Genomic DNA, 15,457 nt, shown 5'->3' on the forward strand with positions numbered 1-15,457 from the left:
AAGAATCCGACGAGGGAAGAGCTGAGCCGACCTGCTTCGACGACACCACCCGGTGGAGCCCTGCTGAACCGTCTCACCACTTTTCCCGACGACCGAGGAGAACTCTTAACGGAGTGGCTCCTTCCCTTTACTGGTGGGGACAACCAGTTTTCGCCTTCTTTTCGCTTCTCGAGGTATCTCGTGGCCGCCTTGCCAGTGCCAAGCACCCCGGCAACCGGAACCCCACCACTTTTACCTCAAACCCCGAAAGTCGGTACAACCCTTTAACCGGAGGACTCCGCGGCTGGTTTCTTCCCGGGCAGTGCAACGACCTTCTTCTTCTGCTCTTCAGCGAGAACTTCTTCTCCCCTGACCGACGTCGAGCCTTGCTGCCACTGCCTGGAACAACTGCCACCGCTGGAGGATCCTTTCCGCTTAAGGTACCGTGTTCCGCCTGGCTTCCCTTGCTACCGACTGTACGGGGTAGATTTAGCCCCCGGCTTTCGACCCTGGGAGTGCCTGGGACACCCTGGCTAAACTTTCTAAACCACTCTAAACTCTTTCTAACTCCTTGCAAGACTTTGAATCCCTAATAACAGTGTGATCTTGGGCACATTTTCGCTCCGGCTACTCTAAGAGTGGGCCCTGCCTAGTGACTTTTGCTCACCTGTGCTTCTTTGAACCTATTGCAAGTGTTCTGGATCTTAGAGTGGTGTGTTTAACCCATTTCTGCTTTTTCTCTCCCTTTCTTGGAAACTACTAGAGTGTCATCTAACGTTAAGCACTCACCTCTGTTTTAATTAAGTGGTGTTAACCTAGAGTTGTCTAGATAGGAGAAAGGATTGAATCTACTTTCGTTATAACTGTGTTTGAAGTGTTTACTATACTTTGCTAGAGTGTTTTCAACTTATGTGTGTTTAATAAATAACTATATACTTTTGAAACCAAGCTCTGGTCAGTGTTTGCTTGTGCTATTGTGTCTGGGTACATATTGTGTATACTCTGCATACTGCCTAACTCTTCTTGAGAGAAGTCTGACTGCTCAGCCACAGCTACCAGGTAAATCTGGGTGGTACAGACTGCTACCAAAGGGGTTTACTGCTCTACCTGTAGTCTTAAATCTTTTGCAGTGTTCCCCAAGGGAACTGCACAGGTTTCTGCCTAACACTGGTGTACAGCGGTGGGATTTGTATTGAGTATACATTTTATTGTGCTTTAGATACCTTAGTGCAACTAACCACAAAGCTTAGCACTGTAAAAAGTAATCCTCTAACATGTCAGTTATAGAAAGCTATAGTCAAGAGTCCCTTGCAGCCAAAACTGCTGATTGTTTAAGAGTGCTCTGTAAACATAAGGATCTCCTGACTAAGGGCAAGAAAATGGAGCTGATTGAAAGATTGTTGGCTAACCAAAGTCTGGGTGATGGTTCAGAGGAACCTACCACTCCAGCAACTGTAGATGACAGTATTGAAGTTAACATGGAGCAAAATGTTGATGATTCTGAGGAAGAGTCAGAAGAGGAGGGTGAGGCTGATGTAACTGTCCCCCCTAGGCCTCTGCCTGCTCTACCTGCTGTACCTACTGGACCTTTACCAGGTCCCACATTTAGTCCTCAGTACTTTGAACTGGAGAAAATGAAGCTAGAATTGGAGTATAAGAAACTTAATGCTCAAACTGACAAAGAATTAAGGCTAAGGGAAATGGAGCTCAAGTATGACTTAGAAATGAAGAAATTATCTGTTGAGAATGCTTCTCTCTCTGGCTCCTCTAGAAGTTCCAGTCCTAAAAGACCCCGGATGCCTAAAGAATTGGTTGGTATGTATGAGCCTAAGTTGGATTGGTTGTCTCTGTTTGAATATAATCATGGGCTCCAGAACATCACAGGAAATGACTTGCTCACCTGGTTGTTCTCTAGGCTTCCCCCTGTTGCAACTGATGTGGTAATGGAGATGGGGGAGGAGGATAGGAAGGACTATGAATGTGTGAAACTAGCTTTGATAGCTAGGTTTGGGAAAACCCCTTCCCAGTATCTTAAGAGGTTTAGGAGCCTCAAAAAGCATGATGGTACCCCTTGGGCTACCTGGGTGAATGAATGTTTGAAAAACTTAGAGGGATGGATTAAGGGTTACAAGGTGAACACTTATGAAGGTATGAAGAATTTGTTTATGTTGGAGACTATTTATGATGCCTGCTCTCCTGAGCTCAGACAACACTTGGCTGATTCCAGGGAATTGGATTCCCGGAAACTAGCTAAGGCTGCTGACTTGTGGGTTGCCAACAGGGCCACTCCCAGGGATTCTGGGGTAACTCAGAAGAAGGATGGGGAGAAACAGTCTAAAAAGGACTCCAAAGAGAATTCTAATACTACAAATTCCAAAGAGGGCCCCAAACAAAACTATAAGGGTAAGCCACAGGGGAAACCAAATCAGGCTAGTGTACCTCCTGGTCCCAGACCAGAAGGAGGTCAGAACAAGCCTCCATTCCAGCGAGCCTTTGGCTCATGCTTTGTTTGTAAGGCTACTGACCATGTGAAAGGAGATCCCAGATGTAAGGGTAAACCTTCAGGGGTCCAGCTTGCCTCCTTAGCCTTCGCTCCAGAAGAGGAAGTACATATGGCAAGTGGAAACTTTCTATTACTAGCTGATGAACCCACTGGAGTCTCAGCTAGTGTTTCTTTAGTCTCTCTGGGGTTGTGGGAACAACAGAATTTAGATGTCTATAACTCTATCCCAGATAATACTAAAGAGTATTATAAGGACAGTGTCCAGGTGAATGGTCAGGAGACTCCTGCCATTAGGGACACTGGAGCCAGCATAACTGTGGTGGATGAATCATTTTTCAAGGCAGAGGATGTTGCTAAGGCACCCAAATGCCTCACCAAGTTAGCTGGTGGGCCTGTGCAGATGTGTCCCCAGTTACCAGTTCTCATCCAATGTAACGATATGGCTGTAAAAATACCTGTCAGTGTACAATGTGAAGTGCCAGGTAGGGTCCTGTTGGGTAATGACCTCAAAGCTCTTGGAGTTGTATCTCATACCCCCAGACCTCCTAGCAAAAGGTTCCAGGAACTCACAAAACCTGCAAGAGAGAAAACCCTGAGAGGGTTATCTCAGGAGATGATGACAGAAATCACTCCTCTCCCACTGGAGCAACTTACTGCAGTAACTACCCGATCAGGAGCAAAGGGGCAACCCAAGACTCCTAGGAAAAAGCCAGCAGCAAGCACTCCAGTGCTTCCAACAAGGACTTCCCCTAGGTTGTCCAAAGTTACACCTGTAACTCCACCTCCAGCTGAGGCTGAGAGGGAGGTACAACCCTGTGTGGTTGAGCTAGACTCTGAGGAAGAGCTAGAAGGAGGCCCCAACCTTATTGGAGATTTGGACCCTGAGGACCATCCTGAGCTGCAGTCTTTACTGGCAGAAGGTGGGCCTAGCAGGGCAGCTTTTCGTAAGGGGCAAAGAGAATGTCCAACTCTGGAAGGTCTCCGCCACCAGGCAGCTTCTCAAGCTGATGGGCAAGAGCCTGGGAAGTATAGGTTGCACTGGGAAGATGGCCTCTTCTACAGTGAACCCACTGAGTCTGAACCTGGAGACTACAAACGCCTTGTAGTCCCACAAGAGAACAGACAACAGTTCTTACAACTAGCCCATGAGATACCTTTGGCTGGTCACTTGAGTTTCAAGAAGACCAAGGAAAGGCTCTCACTCTACTTTTATTGGCCAAAGATGGGGGCTGAAGTAGATAGATATTGTAAGAGCTGCCATACCTGCCAGACTTCTGGTAAGGTTGGTTCCAAGAATGTGGCACCTTTAGTGCCTCTCCCAGTTGTGGGAGTCCCATTTGAGAGGGTAGGGATTGACATTGTTGGTCCCCTTGATCCTCCAACCTCCTCAGGCAACAGGTTTATACTTGTTGTAGTAGACCATGCTACTAGGTACCCTGAGGCAATTCCTATGAGGACTGTTACAGCTCCGGCTGTGGCTAAGGCCCTCCTTGGTATTTTTACCAGGGTTGGGTTTCCTAAGGAGGTAATCTCTGACAGGGGGTCAAACTTTATGTCCCACTACATGAAAGCCATGTGGAAAACCTGTGGAGTTACCTACAAGTTCTCAACCGCATACCACCCTCAGACAAACGGGTTGGTTGAAAGGTTTAACAGAACCATGAAGAGCATGATAGGTGCTTTAGAAGAACCCCTTAAGAAAAAGTGGGACCTTCTACTGCCATGCCTTCTCTTTGCTTATAGAGAAGTCCCTCAGGAGGGAGTAGGTTATTCTCCCTTTGAGCTTCTCTATGGCCATCCCGTCAGAGGTCCATTGGCCCTGATTAAGGAGGGATTGGAAGGTGCTCCTCCCCTCAAGCCAGTCAGAGTGACTGACTATGTGATAGGTCTCCGGAGGAGAATGTCACACATGATGGCAGAAGCAAGTGACAACTTGAAAGCTGGTCAAGCCCTGGTCAAACATTGGCACGACCAGAAGGCTAACATGGTTGAGTTTACTCAAGACCAGCTAGTTCTAGTTATGCTCCCAACAAGGCAGAGGGCCTTGCAAGACAAATGGATGGGACCCTTCAAGGTTGTGGGAAAACTTGGAGAGGTCAACTATCTGGTGGATCTGGGCAGACCCAGGGAAGCTCCTAGAGTCTTCCACACCAACCGACTAAAAGCATACATCTCCAGACCTGATGTAGGAGCCTTGCTTCTAGCTTCAGCTGCAGAGGAGGAAGAGAGTGAATCTCTCCCTGATCTCCTCAGAGGTGTGCCTTTAGATGAAAAAGTTGAAGGAGTCAATCTCTCTTCAGACCTGACACCTGAGCAACAAGAGGAGTGCAAATCTATGTTAAATCAGTTCGCCTCCCTGTTCTCACTGTCACCAGGCTTGACCCCTTGGGGCCAGCATGAGATACTCACTGGTGACTGTCTGCCAGTCAAAAGCAGAGGATACAGAATGTCAGAACATATCAGAGCCCACATCAAAGGAGAGGTCAAGAAGATGCTTGATCTCGGGGTAATAGAGCCCTCTACTAGTCCATGGTCTAGCCCAGTTGTGTTAGTACCAAAGGCAGGATCCAAAGACTTGAGATTCTGTGTGGACTATAGAGCTCTAAATGCAGTCACCAAGACTGATGCCCACCCTTTGCCCAGGACAGATGAGTTGGTGGATAAACTTGGTGCAGCCAAGTACCTCAGCACATTTGACCTAACGTCAGGCTATTGGCAAATAGCCCTGACAGACCATGCCAAGGAGAAAACTGCATTTTCAACCCCAGTTGGCTTGTACCAGTTTAAGGTCATGCCTTTTGGATTAAAAAATGCACCTGCCACATTCCAAAGGATGGTGAACCAAGTTCTGGCTGGGATGGAAGATTTCTGCATGGCATACTTGGATGACATTGCAGTCTTCAGCCACTCCTGGGAAGAACATGTGAACCACCTAGGACATGTGTTGCAGGCTCTGGAACAGGCCCATTTGACAATCAAAGCCAGTAAGTGCCAGATCGGTCAAAGTAAAGTGGTCTACCTTGGACATGAGGTAGGAGGTGGAGAAATAAGGCCTTTGCCCAGCAAGATTGAAGCTGTGCAAAATTGGACAACACCAACTACTCAAACCCAAGTGAGAGCTTTTCTAGGCCTCACTGGATATTACAGGAATTTCATTGAGAACTATGGGACCATAGCTTCTCCACTGAATGTAATCTCCTCTCCCAAATTCCCTAAAAAGGTAAAATGGAATGAGGAGTGCAATCAGGCCTTTGAAAAACTGAAGAGAGCTCTTTGCCAAGCTCCAGTATTGAGAGCTCCTGACTACCACCAACCTTTCATTGTACAAACTGATGCTTCCAATGTAGGTATAGGTGCAGTTCTAAGCCAACTGGATGAGAAGGGTAGGGAGCACCCCATTTGCTTCATCAGTAGGAAACTGAAGGATCCTGAGACAAGGTGGGCAACTATCGAAAGAGAATGCTTTGCTATTGTGTGGGCACTGAAGAAGTTTAGGCCATACTTGTATGGTTCTACTTTTGTTATTCAGACTGACCACCAACCCTTGAGATGGTTAATGCAAATGAAAGGGGAAAATCCAAAACTATTGAGATGGTCAATCTGCCTGCAAGGGTTTGATTTCACCATTGAGCACAGGTCAGGGTGTCACCATCAAAATGCTGATGGACTCTCTAGGATGTATATCATCGACTAGAGGTATGAGGTTCATCCAGGAGTGGATTAAATCCTCCTGTCCCTTAGTCTGGGGGGGGCGAGTGTTAGGGAGAATTCTCTGTTTAGGCTGAATTTCCCTACCTAGTGAGTCCCCCAGCAGCTTTGCTGGATTTCTGGGGTTCTTTTTTTCTCCTGCCAAGAGTGAGACTCTTTTACCCTCACTCTTGGACATGTTGAACTGTGTTATCTTGGACAAACCTTGTGTTGAATGGGCTATGGGGTCTTTTACTCCATAGGGCCTCATATATTTTTGTGATGTGGGTTACACAGCACCCTCTGTGCCGTGACCCAGGGGTGTCCTAGGGACTCCCCAACATAGACTCCATACCCTGGGACTGACTACTGTCTCCCAGGGCATGTAAAGTCACAAAAGACTTTGCTAGTCTTGAATCCTGAACAGAACCAGTACAAACCATCATATTGTGGACGTACTGGCTGGGGCAATTCGATTGCCCCAGGGTCTGTTAGTCGAGGGGGCACGTCTCCGTCCCCCCTGATCGAGTTTTGGCTGGTGGCAGTGGAAACTACGTTTTATATTCGACCGCGAATATTTTCCTATGGGATTTCCCATTGTTTTAGGCTAACACATTTAATTATTTATTTACGGTAGCCTTAAACATACCGCCGGGTTATATATTTATTTTTATAACTCCGGTTGGGACTTTTTGCCAAAACTTGATGCTAAAATGGCGTTGGTGTTCGCCTCTGTAACTCTGACCCAAAGTGGAGCCCTTTGTTCCACTTTTGGCGGGCTTCTCCACAGAAGCCCTCCAAAGTGGTGCCACTCTGTCTGGGGTACTTAGGAGGGGTGGAGGGGGATTTAGGCACCCTGGACTGAGTTACCTTGGTAACTCAAGTCGCACTCCGTCCTGATTGGCCCCAGTGGTGAGCCGGTCGGCTCACCACTTAGCATGTTTGAGTGACAGCTAGGCTGGGTGAATGGGGGTTTGCTGCATAAAAGCAGGGCTTTGGGGACTGGAACTTCAGAAGTCGCCACAGGACCAAGAATCCGACGAGGGAAGAGCTGAGCCGACCTGCTTCGACAACACCACCCGGTGGAGCCCTGCTGAACCGTCTCACCACTTTTCCCGACGACCAAGGAGAACTCTTAACGGAGTGGCTCCTTCCCTTTACTGGTGGGGACAACCAGTTTTCGCCTTCTTTTCGCTTCTCGAGGTATCTCGTGGCCGCCTTGCCAGTGCCAAGCACCCCGGCAACCGGAACCCCACCACTTTTACCTCAAACCCCGAAAGTCGGTACAACCCTTTAACCGGAGGACTCCGCGGCTGGTTTCTTCCCGGGCAGTGCAACGACCTTCTTCTTCTGCTCTTCAGCGAGAACTTCTTCTCCCCTGACCGACGTCGAGCCTTGCTGCCACTGCCTGGAACAACTGCCACCGCTGGAGGATCCTTTCCGCTTAAGGTACCGTGTTCCGCCTGGCTTCCCTTGCTACCGACTGTACGGGGTAGATTTAGCCCCCGGCTTTCGACCCTGGGAGTGCCTGGGACACCCTGGCTAAACTTTCTAAACCACTCTAAACTCTTTCTAACTCCTTGCAAGACTTTGAATCCCTAATAACAGTGTGATCTTGGGCACATTTTCGCTCCGGCTACTCTAAGAGTGGGCCCTGCCTAGTGACTTTTGCTCACCTGTGCTTCTTTGAACCTATTGCAAGTGTTCTGGATCTTAGAGTGGTGTGTTTAACCCATTTCTGCTTTTTCTCTCCCTTTCTTGGAAACTACTAGAGTGTCATCTAACGTTAAGCACTCACCTCTGTTTTAATTAAGTGGTGTTAACCTAGAGTTGTCTAGATAGGAGAAAGGATTGAATCTACTTTCGTTATAACTGTGTTTGAAGTGTTTACTATACTTTGCTAGAGTGTTTTCAACTTATGTGTGTTTAATAAATAACTATATACTTTTGAAACCAAGCTCTGGTCAGTGTTTGCTTGTGCTATTGTGTCTGGGTACATATTGTGTATACTCTGCATACTGCCTAACTCTTCTTGAGAGAAGTCTGACTGCTCAGCCACAGCTACCAGGTAAATCTGGGTGGTACAGACTGCTACCAAAGGGGTTTACTGCTCTACCTGTAGTCTTAAATCTTTTGCAGTGTTCATGAAAACACCTGGCTCAATTACTTATTCTGTAGTTGATGGTTGTACATCTTCGATAATACGTTGTTCTTTGTCATTTTTTATACTGCCTGCATATGTAAAATGCATAAATTAACTCCCAAATATAACTTGACCGCACAATGTTAAATAAACAAAAGACTGGAAAAAAAATCCTGATTCTCCAACATATGTCTTGTTCATCTCTTGAAATTACAGTTTATTGTCCTGTATCATGTCCCCCATAACCCTGATGCCCATTGATTCCCAATTCCCATCCCCTCTCAGCTTCCTGACCTCAAGCATGTCTGAATTATCCCATAGAGGATCCCAGAGAGTGACCTTAACCTTATACTGTCCGCAGCAAAGTGGTGAAACTCTCTTTCGGTGACTCTTTGTGCCGTTGATAATTACCTCTTGTTCCGTCGTTCTCTCAAGACTTTTCTTTTTAATTCGTGCTTCACTGGTTCACTGTTCATGTAAGTTAGCACCAAGATACTTCTGGTGGATGTTGCAATTGCCAAGTACCACTAACATAACATACTTTATGGTTTACATGAAATCTCTCCTAGATCTAATAACCTTCCTAGATTTAGAAGGCCGATCCTGCCACTTTTTTTTTGGGCTTCCCATACAACTAGCAACGGACTGCTCCAACCCATGAGCTCCCCCTTCCAACCTGACATGAGAAAGTCCATGGTTTCCATGAAGCCATGTGTTAGCTACATTTCATGTGCAGTAGGCCGGCCCCCCCCTTCCCAAACCACCCCCCTTCTCAAACAAATCTAGAGTGTGTACTCCATGCCATTTGAGGCAGCTTATTCTGCCATAAGAACTTTTCATTGCCCTCTTGATTTTATCAAATTCAGATCTTGGAATTGGAAACTGCGTATTGTGTAACTCAATTGACTCTGACTCAAAGGATCTGGGATGCATCAGGCTTTCTGAGTCGAATTTGTCCCATGATCCTCTTGCTCTACTGACCTTTTCCTTTTCTTGAACATTTGACATGTTGACCTTGTGCTAAATGACGACTCTTCCCTCTTATCTGCGCCTTTATCATAATGCTCCGACCAGCTGTCTCTAGCCTGGTCATCTGAACTGGAAGGACTGAGATAGTCTGCTCGTCCAGTCCTCTCCCATGACCTCTCTTTCTGATGCGTGGCGAGCCTGGGGGGGTATGGGCACTCTGTGTCCCACGGCCTTCTTTCTTCCCCCTTTGGTCGAATGCACTGACTGTCCCTTAACTCCTCCATACTTTGCGAGAGCGGTAACCAGTCTTCCACAAATCTCAGCTGTTTGGCATTAAGCCCCAGACTGGCGCAAATGCCCTTTTGTCTCGGTTGTTCCCTCCTGGGCTCCAGTCTGCCGTAACTAGTGCATGGTTCGTCAGACTTGTCACTGGAGCTGAGAACCCTCCTACTCATTTTGTTAGGTTCTGAATTTTCTGAGCTTGCCTCAGTGGGTACTTGCAGGTGGCTTGGGCCTGCTCGCGTCAAGAACTTTACCAGTTTCCTTTGTTTTTTTTTTAAGTACGATACCCATTTGTGGGTATGTGTCTCTGGTAGTCCCGGGTGGGCTCTAGAATCCTTGAACTGTTGCAGAACCCCTGTGTAGGGTTCTGTCTCTTGGCTTTTCATTCACTGGGGGTGGGTGTCATGCTTCCTGCCTCAGTGCAGTCCCTCTGTGTCTGGGTGCTCTGCCTTCAGTAAAGCATCAGCATCTCCTACGTTGCATCCTCTGCTCACCCACCACAGTGTTTGCTTCTGGCTTTGCTCCTCTGCCTGGCTCTGTGCGTTTCTCATCCTTTTTTTTTTTTTTTTTTTTTAATTTTTATTATTTTAAACACACACACATCAAACATTACAACCAATTCGGACGTTCGTGGTCAATGCTAAAGCATCACATTATTCAATGTTATCCTCCATCCTCCTCTCTCCCTCCCCCAAAACTCGAGCCGTCGTATCCGTGCCATATACTGGGGCATCTTCAGGTATCTGTTATCACCAACTCATCGCAGTCTTCTGTTTCAAGATTGACCTGGTGGGGGTGTGCCATCGAGGTTACCAGTTGTCTCCAGGCTATCAGGAGGCCTACCTCTTCCTCTCCCCCCCTAGTGACCGCTTCATACCAAACCACAGTTTCTGCTTCTGCTCATTTCAAGAGGTCTGCCCACCACATCTCTACTCTCGGCCGGTGGGCCGCTTTCCAGCACATTGCAATTCTGTGCTTAGCCAGGATATAAGCCAGGTCTTTCATCTTGCTAATGTGTTTTAAATTCTGTGGCCTAGGGAAGCTCCCATGCCCAAGCAGACCCCACCTCGAGCACCATCCCCCACTTGGCCATTCTCGTCTTTATTTCCACCCAGAATCTCATCACCTCTGGGCAGGCCCAGAACATATGCAACAGCCCAGCCTCCTCCTCCCCACACCTGGGCATTTCTGTATGGCCGAGCCACCAAACCTAGCTATTTTCCCCGGGGTCAAGTAAGCTCTGTGGGTGACATATAACTGGATCTGCTGGAGTCTCGCATTCCGGGACACCTTCTTATGGTACCTTTGGGCTCTATCCACTACCCTTCTGTCATGGGTTCACCCACCTCCTCCTCCCAGTCAAGCCTCAGTTGGAGCAGCTCCTTCCCCACCTTCACACTCAAGAGCTCATATATCCGGGATATTTCGTGCCCGCCCTCCGAGACATCAGACATAATTTCTAGGGTGGCGTTGGGTTCTTCTGCAAGTACCATTTCAGGCCACCTTTCCCGCACCCGTTTCATGATCCTGGTATAGGTGATATATTGGCCCCTATGCACCCCTCTCTCCTCCTGCAGCCTCTGGAATTCCAATGCCTCCCCATCTTGCCATATATCTCCAAGGGTGGCTAGGCCCACCGGTTCCCAATATTTACTGACCCCTTTGAACAGTTGGGGAAGTCTTTCCGGCCTAGCACCACCAGCGGGAACTGCTGTGAGAGCGCCAGACCTCCCAGCCCAGCACCAACAGTCTCCCCATCTTCACCACTTCTGTCTTATGCAGCCACACTGTCTCTTTAAGGAAATATGGGGCAGAGACCACCCTCAAAAGCCTGGCTTCCGCAGAGTCCTCTGCGGATAACCACCTAGCCACATACAGTAGCTGCCCCGCCAAGTAGTACAACTCAAATTTCGGCAGGTTTATGCCCCCCCCCTTATCGCTCGAATTCTGTAATTTCCACAGGGCCACCCTATTCCTAGAGTTGTGCTATATGAAACCCCTGCACAGGCTATGAAGTTTAACAAAGAAGCGTCTGGGGATCAGGTACGGGACATTCACAAAAAAGTGCAAGAGTCTGGGCAAAACCACCATTTTGAGCAGAGCTGCTCTTCCCATCATGGCAAGGGGTAATCTGGACCAAAACACCATGCTATTTTTAATACCATCAATTGCTTTCTCCGTGTTGTGTTTGTGCTCTATCTTGTGGTATATATTTATGCCCAGATATCTGAACGTCTCGGTCTGCCAGGGTATCTGCAGAATGGGTAGCTTTCCAAGTGGGAGACTCTTATACCTTCCCATGGGGAACACACTAGACTTTCCGGGGTTCACCGATATGCCCGAGAGGGTGGCATAGCGATCCATCACCTCCAGGACATATTGCAGATTCTCCTCCGGGAAGCGCAGGTAGAGGAGCATGTCATCTGCGTACAGTGATATCAGGTGTGTGTTTCCCGTCGTACGAATCCCCACCTCTCCATATTGTTGCCTAAGGCAAATTGCCAGCGGCTCCAATGCAGCTTTTCTCATCCTTGTTCTCTGGTAGCATCTCTCTCTCTCTCTCTCTCTCTCTCTCTCTCTCTGCCTGGCGCATTCGGAAGACTTAAGATTCCTTCCAGCCATCTTCCTTAAAGGCCCACGAGTGTTTTCTCTGGGTTCAGTTCCCATATAATCCGTGAATATGGGTGGAGAGTGTAAATCAGGTAGGATGGGACTCTTAATTAGAGCCTTTCTCATTCCTAGAGGAGGTGGGGGTCAACCCTAGTGGGATCCCGCTTGCCCATACCCCTGTGGAGGGTACTGCATCGCAGGCTCACTTCCCTAGTCCCAAACGGGGGGGCTCCCCCTTGAGAAGACGGGACAAATCCCCTACTGATCTGTCACATAAGCTTATCCTTGTCTTGAAGTCCCTCTCTGGGGGCCTGTCAGAGTTCATCTGGAGAGTCTGGTGCAGGGATACCTTTTGCACTCCCAAAGAAGGACAAGGCGGGATGGAGAACCATTCAAAGTTCGATTACCTCCCAAAAAATTGAAAATGGTCACTCCTGAACAGATCCTGACAGCTTTGCTGGAAGGAGACTGGTTTATGCGCCTTGGATTTTCAAGATGCAAGATGCATGCATGCACATACCAGTTTTGGGACTGCACCGCAGATTCCCTCAGTTCTCACTACAAGTGACTCACTAGGTGGTAGAAGATACTTCCATTTGGTCTGAACTCTGCACGATGAGTCTTCACGAACGTGATGGATACCTTTTATGAAGCACCTTTGTTTACAAGGGGTACACATTTACCCATATTTGGGTGGCTGACTGATTCAGGGCTCAACTCCTTCGCAGGTGACGACTTCCGGCTCGTTGGTCATGCAACAGGTGTTTGTGCAAGGCCTGGCACTGAATCTGGAGAAATCAATTATGACTCCAACACAGTGGTTGCATTTTATCAAAATAATATTGGACTTCACAACATTGAGATTTCCCACCCTCAGACAAGCTGGAAAGCATCAAATAGCTATGAAGGGAATTTCTAGGGAAGACTTTGCTACCAGCAATAACATTTCAGCAACTTCTTGGCCTTATGGCTTCATGCATACTTGTGATTCCTCTGGCCAGGTTGCACATGAGACTATTACAACTTCACCTAAGAACGTTCTGTTGTCAAGATACCCAACCGAATTCCGAGGAGATTGGCGTACCAGTTTCCCTAAATTCAGACATCCAATGGTGGATGACAGAAGAGAACCTCATTGCAGGCGTACTGTTCACTCTCTCACTACCTACATGAGAGCTGGCAACATATAAGTGCCTTGCGGGATGGGGAACAGTTCTCGGGAACAGGAAATGCACGTCCTTTGGGGAGTGGAAGATCAGTATCAGCCCATAAATTGCCTACAATTGAGGGCAATTTTTCTGGGAATGAAGGCTTTTCTACCAGATTTGAAGGGGAGCTGAGTCAAGCAACGTTTTACTTGAACAAGCAGGGAGGTACACGATTGTGGAAACTGTGCCTTTTGACAAAAGACATTTTGAACTGTTTGGGGCACAGAATAGTGCCAGTGGCCTCAAACCTTCCAGGATAGGAGAACATCCAGGCAGATGCTCTGGGTCGTCTTACTGTGACTCCACACGAGTGGGAGATCAACAACAAGGCCATGCAGGCAGTTTTTCCAGTTTGGTGGAACACATTTGGTGAACCTCCTTTGCAACACACCCAAACAAGAAGTGTGCGCTCTATGCCTCTTGGAAGGACAAAGGCCCGAATTCACTAGGGGGCGCATTTCTACTGCCCTGGGATGGGCAGACCCTCTTTTCCTTCCCTCCACTCCCACTGATCGCCAAGGTTCTGCACAAGTTGAAGCCATGAACAGCTTGCAACATGATTTTGGTGGCACTGCATTGGCCCAAGAGATTTTGGTTCTCAGATCTACAGACCCTGAAACTTCGGGCACCATGGCCATTGCCGATTTGTCAGGACATACTCCAGCAGCAGAAGGAAAAGGTGCTTCACTCCAGCCTCCCAGTCGCTGCCCTTTGCAGCTTGGTACCTGAAGAACTAGTGTATGGTCACCTTTGTCTATCTGAAGCACCAAGAAACAAGTGAATAAGTGGACACGCTTCTGGCAGTGTTTTTTACGGTTCAGATAGATCCTCGCAAGGCAACGCAGAATGACGCGATGAGTTTTGTTACAGCCCTGGTGGAAACATGTATCTCAGTGGACTCCTGTAGCACCTATCTTGCTGCTATAGGGGGTTACTTAAATGAAGACATTAATGCTTCCTCTTTAGCAGACCTACTCATGAATAGCCACTTCTGCGAGCTGATGAAACCCCATAGCCCACGGGATCCTAATGTGGTCCTGATGGTGCTTATGCGTAAACCCATGGCCTCTACAGAGCTGAAGTAGGTGACACTAAAATTGCCTTTGTGGTAGCCATCACATCAGCAAGGAGGATCTCAGAATTACAGGCACTCTGCATAGAGGAGCTTTACATCAGTTTTTACAAAGATAAAGCAGTGCTTAAATCCAAACCGGCTTTCCTACCAAAGGTAGTCAGCATTTTTCACCTTAATGAGGTGCTCTCGCTACTTGGGTTCTTCCCATCACCCAGCACGGAAGCTGAGAAGATGCTACATACCCTCTATGCAGCAAGATCGCACATGTTTTACTTGGACAGGACAAGTGGCATGTGCAAGGTGAACCAACTCTGTTATGTTTTGGACGTGGTGTGCTGTGGTCGGCAGCTGCCAAGGCTTCTACAGCATGTTGGATGGTCAGCACCATAGTGGAGGCATATCAACTGCAGGGGAAAAAACCCTCCTAAGGATCTTCATGCACACCTGATACAGAACAAGGCTGCGTTGGTGGCTTTTCAGAGACAGGTGTCCATACAGGACATTTGTAAGGCAGCAACCTGGTCAAGCACATATTCTTTCTGTAAGCACTAGTCACTGGATTGCCGTTGCAGGAATGAGGCCGCTTTTGGGCAAGCAGTTTTCCGCAAACTCTATGCATAGTATTTCTAACCTCTCATTTTTCCACAGTGCTTTATAAATTCCCAAGATTATGGAGGAAACGGGACGGGATGTAAGAGTATGGAAAAGTTACTCACTGTATTACAATTGATATTCTTAGTTGAGAGTTTCCTTTCCTCCATGCACCCTCCCTCCAATCCCCGCTACTAATAAGCTTACAAGTCCAGTTTAAACCAAGGGACTGGCGGTTGGGAAGGGCTGCATGGGGGAGGAACTGTACAGCCTGCTGAGGTTTGCACGTGATAGGATATGATTGATATGATTGGTTATTTATGAGGCGCTTAATCCCCAGAGGTTTCTAAGCGCGGACCTGGGGATCGAACCTGTGTTGCTCCGTGTCATCTTGCTTCCAAGGCGAGCAC

At 47.8% G+C, this 15,457-nt stretch overlaps 1 protein-coding gene across 2 annotated transcripts in view; it reads left to right on the forward strand.

Moving 5' to 3' along the window:
* PMS2 (PMS1 homolog 2, mismatch repair system component) overlaps nt 1-15,457 on the forward strand; it is a 504,643-nt gene that overhangs the window by 226,519 nt on the left and 262,667 nt on the right. The window lies entirely within an intron of this gene.

This window comes from Ambystoma mexicanum, chromosome 2p (genome assembly GCF_040938575.1).
Source record: "Ambystoma mexicanum isolate Mex_15411 chromosome 2p, UKY_AmexF1_1, whole genome shotgun sequence".
NCBI lineage: Eukaryota > Metazoa > Chordata > Amphibia > Caudata > Ambystomatidae > Ambystoma > Ambystoma mexicanum.